This window comes from Aphelocoma coerulescens, chromosome 1 (genome assembly GCF_041296385.1).
Source record: "Aphelocoma coerulescens isolate FSJ_1873_10779 chromosome 1, UR_Acoe_1.0, whole genome shotgun sequence".
Lineage (NCBI taxonomy): Eukaryota > Metazoa > Chordata > Aves > Passeriformes > Corvidae > Aphelocoma > Aphelocoma coerulescens.
The window spans coordinates 110,191,819-110,214,238 of NC_091013.1; the positions used below are offsets into that span (position 1 = coordinate 110,191,819).

The 22,420-nt window shown below is 37.0% G+C and overlaps 1 long non-coding RNA gene across 1 annotated transcript in view; it reads left to right on the plus strand.

Annotated features, from left to right (window-relative positions):
- LOC138119893 (uncharacterized) overlaps positions 1–22,420 on the plus strand; it is a 52,260-nt gene that overhangs the window by 28,354 nt on the left and 1,486 nt on the right. The gene's annotated exons all lie outside the window — the stretch shown is intronic.

Here is a 22,420-nt window from a genome sequence, read left to right on the forward strand (position 1 = left end):
AAATTAAAAGACATACATAAGGAAATAAAGGGTAATGTTTTATTTTTATCTAATACAAAAAACATTCCAGAAGCTTTTGAAAATTTGGGGAACAGAGTAGTCATATATATCAGGAGTAGTACCTTCCCTAAGGGAGGTAAGCAAATGCATTAGTATCTAGAATTTTCAGATTTTAGGAAAACTTTTGAACTTGGAAAAATGTCTGTATATGCTTTAACTTCTATGCTACTGCTTATAATTAGAACTTTATTTGCAGTGCATTTATTAGGAGAGCTAAATTTGCCGTGAACAAAGGAAAAACACGGTCCTGCTGTATATTCCAAACTAACAACCTTTCCAGCCTTTTGCCACCCTGCTGATAAGGAGTATCCAGAGTGCAGGCTGGGCAAGAGGCTGGTAAAACAGGGTGCTGCTGGAATTAACTATCCTGGGAGAGAGCTGCAGATGCAGTGGAATGTCCCCTGGCACAAGCTCACAGAGGATGCACAACTTGCACTGCAGCCGTGTGCCCTCCAAATCCCAGCTGGGAATACGAGCAGCACCAGAGCCCAGAGAGGTCGCCCTTCCTTCTTCTAGCAAGACATCAGCTAGAAGCTGCCAGCACTGGGACATCCACGTGGGGCAGTGGATCAAGCTTCCAGTTTTATCTGTGCTGCCAGAAAAACAGATGGGATCCAAAAGTGCCTTGGGCAAAGCTGCACTCTAAGGAGTGAATCCATTCTAGCAGAAAAGGCAAATTCAGGGTTTTTTTGATTAAGATGTTCTGTTTGTTTGTTTTAAGGCTGCTTTTTGTAGGAAGGAGGATAAGGAAGGGAAGAAAGGGGGTTTGTTCCTGCTAAAGTTTCTAAAAAAGTGAATATAAATGAAAATGAGAAATAATACTACTCGGAGAAGCACACAGTGCTACAGGAGGCAGTAGGTGCAAGCTCAAGCACTTGTGACAAGTTGTGCCTATCCAGGTGGAGATTAGAAACCATGGAGCGCAGGCTCCCAAGGCTCTTTCACAATTTGTCTTCCCATTTTCCAATGCATATTTTGCGTGTAGTTAATGGATGTCTGACTTCACCCCCACCCTGCCCTTGTTAATACAGATCAGTGTTTTACACTCACATAGTTATGATGTTTATGTCTAAGATGTCTTTCAATCATTTCTCAATATTATCTTAAATGAGAACCTTCTCTTAAGGAAAACAAAACAAAATTATAATGTGGAGTGTGAATGAGATTTTGAGTGATTTTCAGGGATGGTGACTTTGCCGAAGATTAGTGCAAAATATACAGAATTGCTAGCTGACATAAAGATTTATGTAACCACCACTTGTCTTAGCATGTGTGAGGGTTGGCTTCTGCCTTAGTGGTGACCTACCTTCCCAGCCTTGCATTTAGTTAGTAACAGCATGATAACCCTGTTAAAACGCAAAATATTGCAGCCTGTCTTTGATGCTGACTTCAGATTAAATTCAACTTCTGTGTAGGAGGATACAACTCTTACAGACTACAAAGCAAATGTAGCCCTACTGGTTCTTGACTGCTCTATAATAGGAGTTAATGTCCCAAGTTTGCTTCAGAAGTTCTGCCTTGAAGACAGCAGATGTGTTGCTAAAGCCATCTGGCTCTTTTTTGAATATAATTTGTATGCCTATAAATAATCACCATGCATATGGGCTGCATTTCAACCGTGTGTTCCTCAAACTATGTAAGTTAAAATAATTTATTTCTTCTAGTCTTACAAAGAACTTCTGCCATACATTCCTGTCCTCTTGTTAATATTCTTGCAAACTATCAGAGTGAAGAAACAACTTATGTGTACTAAGAAGCCAGAAAAGTTGATTAGACAAGGAAAACTAAAATACCCCTCTAGGCATAAGCAATCACAGCGTTCTTTTCAGTATTTTCCAGCATTTGAAGTAGCAATTTAGAGTCCCAGAGCTGATTCCAATCTCTAGGCTGCACGTGTGGCATTAAGAAGAAAAGTGTTAGAGAAGGGATGCAAACAACCTCAGTCAGAGATAATATTCTTCTGAAATTATTTCTGCTTAGGGTGCAAAAACTCGATGTGTGAACTCTTGTTCACCTTTCCATTCAGGATTCTCTTACTGATCAGCTGCATAGTTATGACTCATATGCATAGAAGATTTCCTAAGCCAGCACTAAATTTGGCTTTTCTCTAAACTGAAAAAAAATCTCACAAATTTACGAAAGATATTTAAATCAATCCCCATTTCTTGCATTCTACTTTATGAGCTAGTGTAATTTTGCTGCAGAACTTTCCAGTCTATGTTCTTTAGCATAAAAAAGACATTGAAAATCATTGGTTAATATTTGAGATTACCCTCTCTGATATCAAAACTAAGGAAAAAAAGATGGATGTCAATGCCTCTTAAGTGAAAAGAAACTCGGTTTTTGCACTTGTTAGCATCAGCAGAATAAAGAATTCACACAACTTTTTTAGATGACAGTTTGGAAATACCTGTTATTTATTAGGAAATAGCAAAAGGCATTGTTGCATGATTACTTATGAAGAAGCAAATTATTTATAGTCTGCTTAGCTGCATATGACCCACAATTAATTGTAGTAACAAGTTTTAGGATCATGGAAGATACAGCTATCACTGCAGACCTGCAGACTGCTTAGGCTCTCTGTGAGGAAAGAACAGGAGGTTCTTGTTGCTGTAGATCCCAAGTGTCTACAATTCTGTTTTGGAACTCCAGCTCGGCATCAATTCATGTCCATTCTAAGATCAAGTGTGCGAGCAGCCTTTTGAGTTAAAAAAAATGCAAACTCACAGCACCACTTAGATATAAGAATGTTGTGGAAATGTAAGTGCAATGCTCAGTATATGTAGATGGTTCAGAAGTTGAGTTCAAGAGTTTCAACTATGTTGTTATTTGGCTTTGCTTAGGTGTGGTATAGAAAAATGTCTTCTAGGTCCACTCAGATTTAAAAAGTCAAATGCAAACTATTTTTTAAATAAGAATATTAGGTAAATATAACACTAAAAGCTCTTACATGTAATGCAAAAGAATGCAATGCTCTGCTTACCATTTCACTTTCCTTACATATGCTGGTTTTGATCAATTCACACTGGTTACCAGCCTTCTGAACAAATGCATACAAACTGAAAAAGGTTGATTGCACTGAAGTTTAACACTTTTGTGTGCCTCTGTATAATATTTTTCTCTCTGCAAGGCTTTTGAAATGAAAAAAAATCTGAAATATATGATGGCACTGCTCTTGGTAACCACTTAAAGACCATCCTGGTTGTGTGCTTTGGTTTTCCACAGTGAACTTCAGACCTTTTAGGATACTACTGAAACAAAAATCAACTAAGCACTATTTTTGAGACCCAGAATGATCTCCTGTGGTCTCCTCTATCTGAGTACACCACAGTCTGCCTTGCATAAGGGGTGGAGGCCTTGAAGGGTGGTGGTACATCTACTAAACAACACTTTTCAAATATAAATTGAAAATAGCTGTTTCCTTGATACTAGCTTCATGATCAAAGCTAGAATTCCCATCTCCTTCCACTTTCTTCCCATGACTATAAACTGCCTGAAAATGTTTGTTTGATTAGACTTTGTGGTTTTATTCCTTGAACATCTGTAAAACACTTGTGTCTAAAACCCTTTGAAACTTCTTGCCTCCTTCTCAAATACTTTCTATCATAATTGTGTTGCCTCAATTTTGTTGTGTTGTTGGTTTCTGCTTGAAGAAAGAGAAAGAAGGGTTTTGAAAACCATAAAATGGTGTGTGACCATATTTTTAAGTGCATTTCTCCTCCACCTCCATCACTCAGGATGCAAGCATGGTGCAGTTAGTCAATATAGCACACAATTGCACTGTAAAACACCACTAAGACAATAGCTAGTGATGCTGATGGGGAGAATGGCTGCATATCCCAGGAAACAAGGAATGACTCTAACAAAAGCATATATCATGTAGTTGCAGAATGATTTCCTCTAGCTAGGAGTGCTTTCTCCTGGTTTTCTAGCTACTACTGCTCCAGTGAAAAGACAAAGCTGGTGTTTTGGGTGATGGAAATATTCTCCAGGATGCTTATGTCTGATGTTGACAGGGTTTTGTTGCCTCTTCCATCCACTTCTGCACTCTTTCTTGCTGCCCATTTGCACACATCCTTTTAGGAGACTGACTTCCATTGTGTGGAGCTGTGCTCATTTTGATTTAATCAAGTTGTTCAGCATCATAATTGTGAGCATTCATGGCACAGTACAAAAAAAAAAATTATTTTACAGAACATACAGAATACTTGCATCCTATATAAATTAGTTTATATTAGGCAGTGTTCTAGAGGCTTAAAACATAGCCCCAGATTGGAGAAAGTCAGTGTGTGAGTGAATGATACTTCTATTTTCATGCATGGCAGTCTGACCATCTGAGTCTTGCTTTGGAGCTAGTTACCAGTAAGTGTCTTTAAAGAACACAAAATCTTATTCCATGTAAAAGCTGCATTTCCATTTGGAAATTACAAAGCTAAATAATGTCAGTGCACTAATTATCTAGGAAATACGAAGTAAACTTAATAGCACCCTGTGATCCTTGTTAGGACTAAACAACACAAGAAGTGTCTGTATTGGTGCTGTGTTTGCTGCTGCTTGCAGCAGCTACTGCTAGGTAAGTGATAGACACATATCTCATCTCCCTGAACCTTGCAGGTTGCTGCATTAATCCCTAGGGCTGTGCTTGAGCACACACTTTTCCTCTCACCCGTGAGATGGGATTCCTGTGACAGGAGAAGTAGAGCTGTTGTTTCAGAGCATATAAATTCACTTTCCTTGTTCCACTACTTGTGGGTAGTGTGTGGTTTACCTCCTGATGTTTGCAATCAGTGGAATGGCCATGCCATCACCTCCATTTCATTCCCTAGCTGAAAGTGCTCTGTTACTTTCCTATTTTTAACACTTTTCCTGCTGATTTTGTTTTGGCCCCTCTTAATTCCTGTTGCTTCCTAGTTCAGTGGACACTTGAAAGGCTGTTTTCCTTACTGAAGGAGGCCACACAAAGCTCTTCCCATGTGGCACTAACTTATTTTTTCAAACTGTAAGGTAGCATCTTTTGCTTGCTTAAGTTACGTGACAAAGTTGAGAATCAGAAAGTTAGGGTAAGGAATGAAAATGTGCCTTCATAGTGCACCGAGTTCAGTAACTGATCTTTTTGTCTTCACAATTTCACGAGCTTAGTAACACATTTTAATAATCATAAGAGATCTATAAGCCAGCTTGTGAAGTGACATTAGCACAAAGACCATATGGATGATTGTGAAATATCTTGTTGAATTTTTAGGAGTGTGAATTTGTCTGGAGTCATGTCTCCCTGAATACAAAAATAATTCCTCTTCTGTTCACTGTGAAGTCTTAGTTTCTAACAACCAAAAGCTTTGCAAACTCTGATTTGTAGATTTTTAATTCTCTCAAGATCAACCTTAGTTATCACATATAGTTCTTTCCATAAAGGGCCTGAATATCCACAGTAATCTACATGCTGTGTTATGGGTGTAATAAAAGTAATAAATTAATCAGAATATAAAGGGTGTGCAACAGAGCAGTTATTAAAGAGCTGCTTTAGTTGTTGTTTCTAAAGTAATTTTATCAGCAGTCCACCCATCTACCTTTCAGACTTTCTTTACGAGCACACACATTTCCAGTTTTATGTACATATGCCCTTTTCACTATGTGCCACTTTCAGCTGTTAATGAATTATTGATTTCTCCTGTCACAATTCTTTTGAGTTACAGTACTCATGATGCTGAAAAAGAAACAAGATTCATTATTGTACTTTTTTTGAAATGTGTTCCACTCTCTTTAGATTTTCTTAATTTGCTGCAAGGCTGTACAAAAGGGGTGTTGAAATGACTCCAAGGACAGGACATCAACCTGCACCCAGATGGGATGGTTCTTCATAAATTTCAAATAAACTGAAGATAGACTTCAGGAGTAAATTTTTCTATCAGAAATCAGTTCTTCTTCCCTCTGGGTTTGGAATAAGAAGCTATATATTTACTAAGAAAATAGTTCTTTTGTTTTTACTTTAGGTTTTCAGTTAGCCTTTTGAAGGATATCATGTTTTACAAACCTGCTGCGAGCTAATTGGGTGTGTTTACCTTTCTTTTACAGATAGCATACCTTTAATGGCAGCAGAGGGAGGTTAAGAAAACAAGCCAAGAAATGTAAGAAAATGCACAGGCTAATAGTTTAAACTTGCAGTATTAAATATCAGGTTTGATTAGACTTCCAAGACCAAGGATTTTGGCTTAAATGACTTTCCTTTTGCTGCTGTAGATTTATTCATTCCATAGAGTCACTGCCTGCTCCTGGACCAGTGTTTCTGCCCAGGAGCTCCATCCAATGGCAAAGGTGGCACCAGGAACACTGCTCCAGGTCAGCTCTGGCACCCTGGGCTTGGCAGAGCCAATAATCTGGCTCAGAGAAATGTGAGATTGTCACAAGCAGCAGATGCGAGATGTGTCTGGTCTTTTTCTGTGTTTACTAGAGGCTGGCCTAAGACTTAGAACATGCAATTTAATTTAAACTCTACGTTTGTACTACGAGTACTACAGATCGGGCACTTGGTATCCAAATTATAAATATTTACATCTTGCCTCAAATATACTCTGCATCACAGAGTTTTATAGTCTGTTCTCAGGCTGGGGAGAAACACAAGAATTTTTAACTGGTTTTGTCATTTTAAATGGAGTTGAATTTTCACTGGTTCCTGTGAAGTTTTGGTGAAAGGGATTTTTTTTTTTCTTTTTTTTCTTTTTTTTTTTTAAAGAATCCCGTTGGCTGCTCTATGTTGATTCATATTGATACCAGAGAAAATAAATATGCATTTCCTACCAGGAGTAACATAATCCAAAGGACTGTAGTGTGTGCTAATAAGTGGGTTGAATGATAGATACTTTAAAAAGACAAGGAATGCACATTGATTTTTATATGTAAATCAAATACTGAACTTTCAGCTCAGAAGCATTTTTTGACAAAACTTTCAAGATTTTGTTTCCATGGGATACTAAATGCCAATTAATATCTGCAAGCAGAATATAATTTCTCTCTGCAGTGAACTCCTTAAACATCTTGTCAGAGAATTAAATTGACAATCAAATGCAGGATATGCAGGAGAATTAAATCCAAGTTTATTGTTGTTTATGTATTCTGCAAATCAAATTATTCTTGGTATGATAGAGCAAGAAACTTCAGTAAAGATCACTGTTATGAGCAGATGACATATGTTTGTGTTAGTAACCATGTAGCCAGATTATCTTCAAAACAATTCAGTTTTCTGATTGGAGACAATGGAATAAAAGATAGTGGCATACTTCTTTTCCTTTTATCTGAATCAAACTCAAATATATCATTGAGTAGGAAACATTTTCATTTCTTGTTCTTAGATCATTTCTATTACTATAATGCAAGGGCTATTTTGAAGTAATATTTAGGAGGCTGTATTTTAGGATACATAGAAAATAGGACCTCAAATGTAAGGAGTTCACTAGTCCTTCCCTTGACTCAAAGCAGTCATGGCTGTTTTTCAGATCCACTCTTAAAAACTTCTCCAGGAAATTTATTCTAGTGCTTACTCTTCTTTCAATTAGAAAGGTTTTCCTACCTTAAACGTTTTATCTACCTTAAATTCACCACACTTCAGTTTAACTTTACTGCTTCTTATATTGTGTGCTGTAAATCTTAAAATCAGTATAAACATCCTCTTGATTTTTAAACCTGTTTTTCAAAGAGTTTATTAACCTTTTGCAGCCTGATGCAAATTTAAAGCCAGTTTTCCTATTAATCCTTCTGTCTTCTGTAAAATATCAATGTGAGATTGAGGTAGAACACAAAGAAGACCAGATTGATAATGTTTCTTTCTAACTCAAAGTGAAACCTTGACAATCACTCACTTGAGTAGATGTTTACCAGAAAGCTGGTCTAGTTCCCATTTTTTGTTGACTTGTTTTGTTGTGCAGCTATTTCACAGAGGTTTCCTCTAGACAAAGTTCTGTAACTTGTTTGTGAGATGGGCATGTCAGATACTGCTTTACTAAACTGCAAGCATATGGCATTTACTGCTCCTTCCCCAAGGAAAGCATATTATGGAGTCATAAAAGAAAAAGGAATTGTGTTTGGCAAAATTTATTCTTGACAAATATCTGTTGGCTGTTGCTCACTTTATTTATTTTCTTAATTTGCAGGTCATCTTTTTACTGGTGCAGGCAATCTCTTTCTCAGGTTATGTCGTTAGGTATAAATAATATTTTATGTTGTTCTTTCAAAGATGTTTCACATCCAGCTGTAGGAATGATTTATACAAACTAACAGCATTCTCAGAATTTTAGGAACACTCAGTATGCAGTTTGGCAATTATGGTTAACACCAAAGTTGAGCCATTTTTCTCAATGAGCCAGAATCTGTGCATTTGGATTTAAAAATTCCATCCTAGGTGTGCTTGGATTCAGGCAGGGAGATTTTATATTGGTCATCTCCTGGAATCATTTTAGACACAGGCTTTGTTTAATTTAAGTCCACCAGGAATCTGTCCCTGTTTAGTTATTTATTTTTTCCTTTAGGCAGATCCTTCCAGAGACCTTGATTCTTGGCTGAGTTGGGCAGGTTCTCTGCCCTACTTTTCACAGCTGCTGAGTTATTTTTCTTTGATGATAGTTTCTTGAAATATTACCTAAATTTGATAGATTGCAAGACATGAAAGTGGCTGAATGAAAAACAAAAACCTATGTTTGCTGTGTGAGGTAGTTTTTCATTTTTGTGATTTTTTTTCTATCTTTTGGTACTAAAAGGATTTTTAAATAAAAGGATGTAGCCTATGGTGAGTAAGATTCTTTGATCCAAGGATCCGTTTGCTAATATTATAATTTATTTCCACAAATGTTTCTTATCAAGTCCTAAACTCAACGAGTGCCTCAGGTCTCTATTTTTGCTTGGACATCACCTCTTCTGTTGTCTCTCCTTCATTCTCATGGATTTGAAAAGTATTGTGATACCAGGCAGCGAATGAAAGCATCATGCTGTACAGCATGTAATCTCCAGATAAGTTTGGGGTTTTTTAATCAGGAGTGTTTGAAATATTTTATTTGAATAGCATGACTTATTGCAGTAGTGCTTTTTGCAATAAAGAAGAATTTATTTGTAAACGTTTAAATAAAATTAATAAACATGTAGACCTCAGCTATAAGATGTGTATCTGTATCTAAACCAAGAAACTGAGCAAAGACAACAGAAGTCTGAATCTGTTCTGGTTTTAATGCATAGGAGCAATCAGGGCCCTGTACACTTGAGAAATTCAGTGTGAGCAGTAGGAATGACACCCCACCTCTTTCATTAATATGTGCAATTGGTGCAGCAGAGGCATCTCACTTGCCTCTGAGAGGTGATCTATCCTTCAGTGTTGTCCTACTGATGTTGTATTTGATATTATGCAAAAACCTTTTCTCCTTTGAGTGATCATTTTTGCTTTGGCCAAAGAAATAATTGATTTTTTTTTTTTTTTAATTGGTAACACTGAGCAGCAGGGAAATCCACCAGCAATCTTTCCTCTCTTACAAGCAAATGGCCTTATAGGTGTACTGCAATGCAAACTCCAAGCTACTGCCTCCCCTCTTTGCCTGCAAATATCAGTCATTTTGTTACAGAAGCTCAAAATCTAGAATGCAAAACCCAGCAGCAGTAGGAGTCCACTGAGGCTCAAGCAGAACTTGAAACTAGACATGAGAATGGATATGAACTTACACATAGCACTGGTTTACAGATGAGGAAAGCATCATTGCTGGAATCAAGTCATGTTATGTATTCAAACTAGAAGGAAATTTGTGTGTGGAACTGCGTGTTTTCAGGCAAGATGCAAACAAGCTTAAGAGTCTTATTGCTGAACTGTGTAAATGTGTCTTAAGCAACTGCAGAAGGGAAGGAATGAAAGCAGTTAGCACTGAAAACTGAGTATTTTCCATTTTATTCTTCCTACTTTGTCTTTCTATTCCCAATCCCATTCCTTTAATGTGTCACAGTGGGAAACAGTGGGATATCCTCATCTAAAATCATCATAAATATTGAGCTGGTTATTCTTTGTCCAGTCGGAACAGCTTTTATGCCATCCAGTTGATGTCACTCTCACTTGGACTTCTCTCTGATTATGAATATGTATGGTGGTTATTGAGGGGTCTTTCTCAAACAAAACAAAAAACCAAAAACTACATAGGGATTCAAATTCTCCCTCCATTTCTTCATGTAGTAGTTCATGCTCAAGAATATGTACAAAGACCAGTAGCCAATCTTAAAATTATGTCTTGAAATCTTTTTCAAGTTTTTATCAGTCTTCCAATATTTAAAAGCTAGTTTGTAGACTGCTGTTTATGGAATAGCATTTTTTTTACTGGTGATTCATATTTGGCATTTTGTCAGCATGTAGAATTGTTTTGTAATTAAAAAGGACACAAACAGAAACATTTTTTTCTTATTTCTGACAGAATTTTTGCCCAGAAGAATGTTAACCCTGCTGTTAAAAATACGGCTTTTACTCACAGTTTATTTTTTTTAGTTTTCTTTGGCCAGAATTATTTATGGAAGTAATGTAGGGAAGGTTTTTATGTCCATCATTAGGTTTCTTGCCAGTCTGTGGTCATGTTCACACCATTTCCTTTGTACCTGACTCATCTGTGTTGCAGAAGATTTACTTTGAAATCTAAAATGTTTTGTTATACAATAACAGAGTTTCTTTGTCTAAAAATGTCAAAGAGCCAGGTTTTCTGTTGCTGTATATTATCATATTGTCAATCCCCTTCCTCCTCCTTTCTCCAGCTATACAGCTTAAATTTTCAGGCTTTGTTCACCTAGTCACAAGGGAACCTTTTCCTTCCCTTTTCCCCCTTATAATTATTATTTTTGTCTGTGTTCTTGTTCCAGCCTCATTGCAACTGCACGCAGCAGTGGTGGCAGCTGTGACAGGTGCCTCTTTGAAGCCTGGGAAGCAAATGCATCTAATGAAAGGGCTTGAACACCCTCTCTAAAGGTGTTTGTGGATCGATTCGAACAATTTCATATCTTTTCCATGCCTCTGCTACCCAGTATTTCTCTTAAGCTTAGTTTGACTTAGCAGCAGAACTTCCCTCCCTCAAGAGATACTGGCTCATGCAGAGGTCAAAGGCATCCTTTGTGAGAGGAATGCTTCAGACCTACTGTGCGTGGGGTTTGATTTTTGACAGACTTCAAATGTACCCTCTCTGGAAGTGCCCTAACATCAGACCTTTCCCAGATAATGAGAAAGGCAATCAGCAGTTTGTTGACCAAGCTAAATTATAATTTGTGCTTTTTGTTACTGATGTTTGTTATTTTTCCTTCCACGATGATGTCTCATGGAATTTAAGTTTCTTTTAACAAGGGAAAGACTTGTGTTGATGGTCTAGAATACTCATCAAAGGCTTGAATCTGCCATGATCAGTGACTTGTTTATAAACAAGATTTCTTGTTCATTTCTATATAGCTCTTATCATTGAATAATCAAAGTTCATGAAAGGAAAAAAGCACCCTGGTCCCACCACGTTTCAGTGCATTTATTCATTGTTTTTGGCTGCTGGCTCAGTCTGACTGTGGCACAAGCTGCAACAAGCCTTGGGCCTGTTTGCAGCAGGGTTTTGATCCTTTCAGAGCCTTCACAGGTTCAATGATCTCTTCCTAGCTGATGGTGGCAACTCAGCTCATAGTTATTTGTGCAACCCGTCTCTCTTTGAGGGTTGGGAATTGCTATCCTCTTTTGGTAAATGAGAAATTAAGGTCGTATTAAGGGTTTTGTGTAAGGTAGTGGGGGAATTGGGCAAGATTAGCCAAAGAGAAAGTACAGTTCTTAGATTATTTTATATTTTGAACAGGGTATAAGCTACTGCTGCATCCTATCTGCCATGCCTGAAGTATGACCTTTATATGTGTTGATGGGTTTCTTTTTATCCTATTTTGATATTCCTGAGTATAGGAAAAATAAAATAAAATAGTATATACTTTTCCTTCTCTTGCTGTTTGTCTTAAATAATGTGTCATAAAAATCATCAGATGTCCTTTTTTTCTTTAATACTTTATTATCTTTACCATTAATCATTGCAAGAATGCTATACCTTTGCCCTTCTTTACTCAGATTATTTATTTTGTGTTTTTGCATTCTAGACATTTCTGAAATGTTTTTAACTCAGTATCCCGAGTGCATCCCTGAGATTATTGCAATTATCCTCATTTTCTTCATGTGTAGTGTGTGTATGTGTTTGTGTTTATAAATATTAACTGAAAATATTTTCATATTCATCTCTGGGGAATTAACTGTCACCCTGAAAAGAGGGTTATTTTAAGATCTTTTGTCTTTCATTCCTGGTTTCCTAAACAAAAAAAAAAAAAATTATCCAGCAGTATCCAGAGTGCCAGCGCAAGCTCTACAGGGAGAGTTGTATCCAGAAATGCATTTTTGTTACATACTTGTTGATTTTATTCAGGTTAGTAATACACCTAGCTAATTCCAGAGTTAAATACTTTAATTTTCTCTTAACTAACTTAAATTTGTCACAGTTGTGTGTAGTTAGGCAAACTTACTCCACTTATACTCTTGTATTTATTGAGAAGGTACCCCCCAGTGGTAAATAGGAAATGGGATGCAAAAAGGGAGAGAAATTAAAAGTGCAGGTTGCAATGTACAAAGAAGAACATAAAGCCATTTCCTGGGGAGAAATGAGGGAATTTTAGAAAGTTTGACTGCTGCCTGGGACCTCTTTGCCAGAATATTTGACACAACCCAAGAAGTGTGTTCTTACTGAAATAGATGAATGTGGAACAGGGAGAAACCTGTGTCAGATGGAGCAGTGACAAAGGCTGTGCCTCAGCTTCTCAGCTGGGTAAATGTAGTAAATCATTTCCTAGCAGAGCCAAACAGGCACACGACCTGTGAACAAAAGAACAGGGGTTTATTTTCCCTGATCTAGATTGCTTTACTCAGTGAGGTCTTATTCAAGCTGCAAAACTGGGTGAAAATGACTTCTGGTGAACTTGGCAAATTTTCCCAATGTTATAAGGATTTTTTCAGCCCTTTCATGAACTTGGGAGAAGACTGTAACTTGTCAAATTTGATCTACTGCTAAGGAACCCAGAAACATTAGTGCCCTGATCCTCAAAAACTAGTACAAACAGCAAAATATTTTAGGATGTATTTACTGTTCAGTTAAAATACAGTTAAAGAAAGCCCCTAATGATGCAGACATAGAAACAAAGATGGTTTCATGTATTTCAGTTGATTTGTATCAAAACTTTTATATAGTCTTGCAGTAATTGAAACTGAATTCAGAAGTTCAGCAAAGGACACAAATGTAATAAATCCTAGTCATTCTAACATATGAAACCATTAATAAATATGTCTAATAAAAAATTCTTAATTTGTTCGTATTTAACCAGTTTTCTAGCACTAAGTGGAACCTCTACTAGTAATTGGATTATTTCTGCATACATTGAAAAAAAACCTTTGTCCTTCTTTGGAGATGGATTTCTCTTTCATGCATAGGGATGTAGATGAGGAAATCATGTTCCCCAGAATACACAGATCTTTTATATATTCTATTCATTCTGTATTACTTGGCTTTAGCCTAGGAAGCCAGGCCACACCTGCTGTGGAAAAAATATCCTAGCTTGAAAAGCTTTAAAGACTTCTAAAATCCATATATCAGGCCTTTGAAATATATGCACCTTTTACAGTCAGATGCATGCTTGAGGCAAGCAGAATAAGCATTAAAGTGTGTCATGCCATAGTGGATATCATGGGAGTGATATTCAAGGTGTGTGTCATGGTAGAGTAGCCTTGGATAATGCACACTGTAAAATACATTCTGCATGTTTCCAAACTTCTGAATTCTGAAAACACACAGGAAGGGATTTTCACATCCCTATTCTTCTTTTCCCAGATGATTAACTGTGTCTCTATAAAATGGTTGTGAGATGGGGTTAAGGTTAGTAGTAGAGAGGGAGTCCTGGCACCACAGGGTGAATGGTTTCTCAGTGGTTACATGATGAACCTGTTGTTAATCTAGTGTTCATTTAATCTGACTCTTATAAGTCTTCTGTTCCTGTGCATTAACTACTCACTGCTTTATGAACCTTAGGAATGAGCTTGCATTTATTGTTTAGAGAGAGACTATTATACCTCTCTAAAACCATTTTTCTTCTATGGCCTGCTAAATTTGAAATCTATATAGATGGTAAAAAGCAAAATTTTGAGAAAGTTTTCACTCTCAAAAGCACTTGGAAAAAAAAAAATAACAAAATATTTTAGCTCTCTTCTTCATTGAAGAAAAATATTACTTAAGCCAGAAAAATCACTGAAATGGTTTACACCTGGTAACACCAGTTTGATCTCTGCACTTCAGAAGGATTCCACTTAAAATACCGTTGACTGATTAAGGTACCTTACAAAACTCCTACAAAACACCATCCAACATGAACAAGCAAGGTAGTGCTATCAGAGCAATCAATTCTATTTCCAGCCTAAAATACTCTTTTCCATTTTTTTTGTGGTATACAAAATGTAAGTCATCTGGATTTCATCCTGGATATAAAAATGGAAAGACCATTTAGATCACAATAATTTACTTTTTTTTTTCCATTTAATAATTTTAAGGGTCTTTTGCTTATATGTCAAAAAAACTTTGGCCATTTAATGAGCATATTTATTCTCTAGACTCTTTCAAAAGGCTTTTTTCAAGACCAAAAAGGAGAAAAAGAAAGTGATGGATTATAATGACCGGATAGAAAATGCTGACATAGTTTAAGTGGCTTCTTTCAAGTATCTTCCTTTAAAGTCCCAAGAATACTTGAATTTTCATCTATTAGTGCAAGTATCTCAATGCTTCAAAACTGCCTTGAAAAATCCATTTTTTCCTTAACTTTTCCTCTGTCAAAAGGTTTTCAGGGTCTCTGAATGACTTTTGTCCAATAGTCAGTAATTGATTCTGCTATGAAGACGATTCTGCTATTCCTGTACATGGTCCAAGCTGTATGATCTGAGATGCTCTAACATTGTTTTATTTTTTCTTTTTTCATGAATACCATTTAAAAATTATTTTTATGATTCCATTTTAGAATCTCTGCCTGCCTTTGTTATAAGATTTAAAAATACATACAAGCAGTATGTACTTTCCATAGGTAGGACACACATCCTCTCTCCTGTATTGTTCCTATTCAGAAAATCACATGTTGCCCTTCATATGTGTTATCTGGATCTCTGGGACACTCTGTGTTGTTTTGACTGGATTTCATAAGAACTATCATTAAATTCTTCAGTCAACTAATCAAATTGATTGCTCACATGAAATGAAAATGATTGCATTTGAGAATGAGATTGATGGTTCTCTGGTCTTAGCACACAACTAAATGCATAATACAAAACTGTAAATAAAAGTTTAAGTTAGTATGGGAAGGTTCTATTCATGGCTTCGTACAGAGACAATTTGTGCACACGGTATCTAATTATATGCTTGAGTCACAATAAAATAGACTTGAGAAAGGCTGAGAAACAGCATTTTCTGTCTAAAATAGGAAATAACTATTTTGCTTCATCGAGACTCAGACTTAACTTTCAGTCCCTAGGAGCACCTTTTCTGTTTCCATGCAGAGCTTCTCCTTTCCTCCAAATGTTATCTATTTTTACAATGCCTTGAGCTCAGAAATAAATGTTGCCATTTTAACACTGGAAACAGAATTTTTAAATGTAACTGCTGTATGAGGTATGGCTGAAAAGTCTGGGCCCTGCATAGTTTTAAATTCAGTTCTTTACCCTTTAAGAATGGCATCATACATGTTTCTTAAACGGTATCAGCAATATTTTTTGTCCCCCTTATTGAAAACCTGCATGAAGGCGATGGTACCACAATACTATGAATTTTCACTCCATCTGACTGCTTGTCTTTTAACATTAGAGTCACTGTAGTGAAGTAACTCCAGTTACTGAAAAGCAAAAAATAATGCTTAATTATGCTGATCATACCATAATACATAGAAGCTGAGACAAAATTTGGATGTGTTAATAGGCAGCTTTATCATTCAAAAATGCACACATTTACAACAGCAGATAAAAATGAATGGTGGCAAATGCCTATTTCAATTAATCCCCCTTTTTTTAATATAAATTTAATGCTCTTTACTAGGTGTGAAAAAGCTTAACAATGCCACAGTACAAAATTCATATTCATATTCCAAGCTAATTAACATATTTCTTGTGCCTCTATCTTTGCACAAACAAAAAGGATATTGCCAAGGCTGGTTCATGGAGAGATTACAGAGGAGAAAAAAAAAAGAGATACTGAGCTCTCTTTGCCCAGTGGTATCCTGCACAGCTAAAAGATTTACAACTCCAGCATCTGATAGAAAAGACCGAGGATGGGTAAGATCAAAACAGTCACATCATCAAAGTGCAGCCAAAGTGGAGCAGCTAATTGCTGCACGTCCCCTCACACTGCAATTAGTGACAGCAGCAGTGGCTCTCCCCACCAGCCTCCAGCCTCCTCTGACTTAGGGGATGCATCCCATCACACAGCCAAGGCAGAGGAAGGGGAGGGGGGAGGAAGACGTGGAAGAAGCTTGTAGGAATCTGTGGTTCTTAAGGGATTATTCGTGCTTCCTAAACAACTCTAGTTTGTAGTTTGGCACATCCACAGTAGGGTGTAAGTTCTAAATGCAAATCTGCATCTACAGCTGCTGGTTTTGTTATGAAAGCTCTATAGTGATATTTTCATATGATAGTTGCATTTATTCAGATATTTATTGCCACAGCCTTTACCTTTTGCAATGCTAAATATTGTTATTTACCACCCAAGGAACAGCATTGTTTTAGAGATTAATGTGGGTATTTATTCATGCACTTCAGATTGACCCTGGTGGGAGTCTTCTGGAGATGGCCGGTGTTTCCAAGGCTGATTTTGCACTTTACTCACTACCTGGAGTAGAAAATGATAGCAACACATACCAGAATCTCTGGAAGCCATTATGCAGAAGTATCCCTTGCAATGCATCCAAAGGGACCATCCCAGGAGGCCTCCTCAATCATCCTTCCCAGGAGCAATTTTTCACTGATCCTGTAACACTTGTACCCTGTGTGGGCATTGGGGTTGACCAGAGCTGGTGCTTGTGGGGTGAGCTTATTGAGGCCTTCCAGTACCTAAACTGATGCTACACGAGAGCTGGAGATCGATTTTTTACAAGGGCATGTAGTGATAAGTCAAGGGTGAATGGCTTTAAACTGAAACAGGACAGATTTAGATTACATATTAAGAAGGAATTCCTTATTGTGAGAGTGGTGAGGCACTGGCACAGGTTGCCCAGAGAAGCTGTGGATGCCCTATCCCTTAAAATGTTCAAAGCCAGGCTGGATGGGGCTCTGAGCAACCTGGTTCAATGAAAGGTGTCCCTGCCTCTGGCAGAGGGGTTGGAACAAAGTGATCTCTAAGGTCCCTTCCAACCCAAACCATTCTATGATTTTCAGTACAGGTTTCATTGGGTCCAAGTAGCCCTGGTACAGCTCCATGGTGTCCTGAGCCCCATCTACTGGTCCCCTCAAGAGGCTCTGTAGGTACACAAACATATTTCTTCTATGGAGGCCTTGTTTATATGTGCAGGATACACCTCTGAAAGGAGCTATTCATTAGAAAATGGCAGCCCTAGATTTTCAAGTGGACTTTGGGTACATGCTTCCCTTGGTAAGTAAAAAAATACAGTAAGTGATTTAAAAAAGCCCAGCAGAGTTACTAGCTCCAACCCTCTGCAGCCTAAATGTCTCCAGACAATTCCTTGAACAAGTGAAAGCAGTCCTTGCCCCTCTCCCCTACATCTTAGTTTTATATCCCTTCTGACCCTCTTGTGTTTGTGCAGTCAGCAGCAGCAGCAGTTAAGATCCAGCTTATAGGAGAGAGAGACTCACAATTTTTGCTCATGTAAATCATGTCAGTAGCTCAAGGATTAATGCTTTACATGTTGAAGACAGGATCAGACTCAAGCAAAGGTGATGTGCATGTGTAAAAGTTTGAAAGCCTTTTCCTAATCAATACCTGCATCCCATGGTTCAGGGAGAAACACCTGGATGCTGTGGTGTCACATGGCCTACCTTGAGCACAGCTGGTGCATGTCATAAATTTAAAGAACTGATGCAGGCAGAACACTGTTTGACAAACCAAAATGACTTTTTTTGAGAAATAGGCAGCTGGGTATTTGGTGTGTTAAGGTAACAAAGCAGAAGTTCAAATCCATCACCCTTATAGCAACATGATCCCTTTGGCAGAAAGCTCAGTTGCACTGCGAGTATTTATGTATTTAATAATGTTATTCTTGGACTACAGACATCAATTCTCCTTCTGTTTGTGGATTCTCTCTTGAATCCTCCAAATTAATCCAATGGCAGCAGCCAAGAGAATCATGGTGCATCAAGGCTGCTGTTGCTCGGAACAGCTTGTTGGTGTGACCCTTGACTTTTCCAAACATGTCACCACTGTGCCTGGCCACCTCCCTCTCAAACAGGCTCTGCACAGACTCTGTAACTTTTAGAACTAGCTAGTCCAATCAAGCCCACAGCTCCTTACAGCAGCTCTCCAGAGTGTCTCTTTATTAGTGTAATGACAATTCTCTAATATTTTGTTATCACTATAAGAATTAATGTCTTTTATTATTTCACAGTTGGAGGCTAGATATGCATATAATGCAAGACACATAATGATTTTACAGCAAAGGATGGGTTTTATTTTGAATATATGCTATTACAGCTTCATATATTTTGTGAACAGTAGTACAATGGAATATCTTTGCTGACTCAAAAGTGGGATGGTGGGATGGTCTCCTCCTTAGAAGAACTTTTTAATATGTATTTTAGTTTATTACTTAAGGCTGAGGGGAACAGAGATGTGTTCAAACTATATTGTTGTTGACTAATACTCTAAACAGATGTAAGCAGTGTTCTGCTAGACCTCTCATAGGTATGGGATTTCTGCAGCTTTCTCTGTTTGCCACAATAGAAACCATGAGACAAGGAGATTGTATCAAAGGTAAGAGTAGATCCTGGGCCTTTTGAGTGTCCACTCTATTTACAATAGTATCCTGCTTCAATAGAAATATAGTCATTATTATCATCTCTGCAAGTATTCACACCTGCTTCGTTGCTCATGATACATTGCTCTTGACTGAATATGCATTTTAACATTTTCTCTCATGTGCCTCCTAACAAGTACTGAAAGGTTGCAGTATGGTATTTCTGACTTAAGAAAGTGATAGGGTAATTTGCTTACCAGATAAATATTTGGACTGAAAACAGTCTCAAAAGAAGTTATACTGATTTTGTATAAGAGCTGAATTGGGCTATGTGATTAAAATTCTTTTACCTCCGACATGAATGTTAGTGGCAATGAAGTATCTTAAAAGAAAGGGAAAATATTTCATTTTAAAAGCTAATAACAAATATTGGCTTTATTTCTTCCTCATTACATGATGAAATATTCACCCTAAATAGATTAGCACTAACTGTGTGTCTATAAAGAAATACAAAAAACATGAATATCAGGTTTATTCATCTGGATTGTGGAGAAGACACAAAAGGACAGTTTTCTCTTGTCTGTAGATACTTTGGGAATTTCTAGGCATATATAGCATCATACTCAGATGTTTTCACTATGCTTGGGAAGAGAATAATGCCTCTCCACCCCTTTATATTTATTGTTCACTGATTAACTGCTGTAGAAATAAGAGTGACACTGAACATGTTCATTTAGAACAATTTCCCTGGAGCCTTTTGCTCTATGTTTTATATTCCCCAACTTTACCTACATCTGCAAATACTTTCCTTGATGACCAACATATCTCTGCATGTGTTCTTGCCTTCACTGTAATCTTTCTTCTTTTCTGTAATTAAGTAGGTCACCATTCAGCACAAATAACTGTTCCTTTTCCCTGTCCTGATTCTTTTCAAGTTGCTCTGAACTTGCAAGAAAATTTCTACCTTTCTAAATAAATTCCATTTTAAATGTAGATTTATTGTAGAGAAAAAAAAATCACTTATTTTCTTCTTTTATATATATATATATATATATATATATATATATATGTAGTAAGGAAAACCCTTTAAGGACAGGATGCTAAGGTACTCTTTTTGTGAATCAACGACATTTGGGAGGGGGGTGAGAAGGAAGATAAGTTTGCTTTTGTTTTCAGAAAATAGGAAGACAAATTTTCATCTAAGTTTCTCATGGAAACAAAGAAAACTGGAACCAGCTTCTATAGCTGGATAGAATGAATGTGGCCAGTCGGTTCTCATCATTCAGTGACTGTTCTTTCCTAATTTCCTTTAACTATAAACGTATTCTGTGAGCAAGGGGTTCTTTAATGCACTTACTTTACTGAGCAAAGATACAAACTTACTAATTTTTTATCTATGGCTGTTTCATTGCTTCATAAAGTAAAAATCCTAAAATAGCCTTGATATAAATTTGATTGTTTATGTATGGATCTCTTTTATTACTAATAAAATACATTTTGAACTTTTTGAAAACTATACAGCCATAGAAACTCGTAAGAATGTGAAGTGCTTTGACTTCTAAAAGTAAACTCGAAGAAAATGTGGGTTGTGTTAGAGTTTTTAGTAATCCTCTTGCCACGAGGGCTTGCCAGATACACACTGACACATTATGCAAATTTGTCATTGTGATTTACACTCTTTAATGACCTCAAGATGCTCCAGATTTACTTTTAGATGCACACACCATAAACAAAGAACAGTACATGGATGAAATAAGGCCAAAAGTCAAGATATATCAAAGTAAAATGAGTGACAAATATGAAACAGTCAGACAGCATCAATCTTCCTAGATGTCCAGCTATGTTGAATCAATATAAATATTTGATGAGATAGAAAAAAACAAATGCCCAGCAGCAGCAATATTTTCCTTAAGGAGGTAAAGTCCAGCTGTTGTTTCTTCCTCTCTCCCAAGCATAATGTGCAGTGGCTTGGCATGGTTGGGATGAAAGAAAGCACAGAAATGTCCAGAACAGACAGGAAAGAAGGGAGATATTTCAGCCCATTAAAATTAGAGCTTTGTTATGTCATTTTTTGCCGCAATCAGAAAAACTTGCTGTTTCAGATTAAAATACTATGCTTGCTCTATCTGTAATTTAATAATCATTGCTTAAATGATCTTAAGGTAGGAGACAACTTCTAAATCTCAGAGATATAAAATATTTTTCTGGCCATCATACTTTTAACCAGTATTAGGTTTTTAAATGGTTATGAATGAAGATTGGAAGATAAACCCTCTATTAGGAGTAGTTAACAAAGGGCCGGAGAATGGTGTGCATACCTAGGTTACTCATCCTAACACAAATAATCAGCTAAAGTATAATATTCTTTGAGCTAAGAGCAATTTTTATAATAAGTCTTTTGAAGTCAAAGATGGTTTCCTATTAAATTATATATTCTTTTTGTTAAATCAGGCAGTTCAGGCAGAAATTATGGCTGTAGTTTTACTACTGGAATAAGAAAGCCCTGCAATCTGGACCATTCTCAAGTCCTGTTGAGGTGTTGGGTCATAACCTGGAGAAGGGACAGTGAAAGAAAGCACCCTCAGTTCAAGAAGCTTTCATGTTCACCTGAGCAGAAAATTTCAGTTTCCATGTAGCCATTGCACAAACCCAAGTTCAAACTAGGTCAGGACTGTAAATGACTATAATAATTGATCTTTGTTTTCTCTGAAATTGTTTGTCCATAGCAGATTCAACATATCAGTAGAACAGCATGAGGAAGCTGCTATCTGTACAGCCTGTCTTTTGTGGCTACAAGATATCAGTTCTCACAACTAACCAGCAAGTACCTTTTGGCAACTCTAGATTCACTTGGGATTCCTCATTCAGCCTCACTTTAAATGTGAAGCTTTTCTGATATTCTGTGAGCCTGGGACTGTCCAGCACAAATGAGCCAACTAAGTTTTGAGATGTGAAGCAGGAGCTGACACAGTAACTCTGTTTTAATTTCTATTCCATTCACATGAACATTAACTGAAATGTAGCAACAAAAAGCTGTTGCTACTCCCACCTCTGAAGGCGCTGGGAAAATAAAATTACATCATTTGATTTCTACTACTGTCCTCAAAATAGGACCTCTGTCACTCTCTGAACAACCTCAAGCTTGACCTCCCATTTTACAGCTAATCCCCCTTAGTGAGGTCAAGAAAATATTTTTAATCTCTCCTTTGATCTCTCTATCCCTATCATTATGCATGATGGAGGTACTGATAACTCATGAGGTAGAATTATTACTGTCAATGGAAGGAAAAGGGTGAGTTTGTCCAGAATTTTTATGATGGAATATGTGTTTTAGTGTTTCTTTTGAACCCCTGGTTGTCATTTTTGA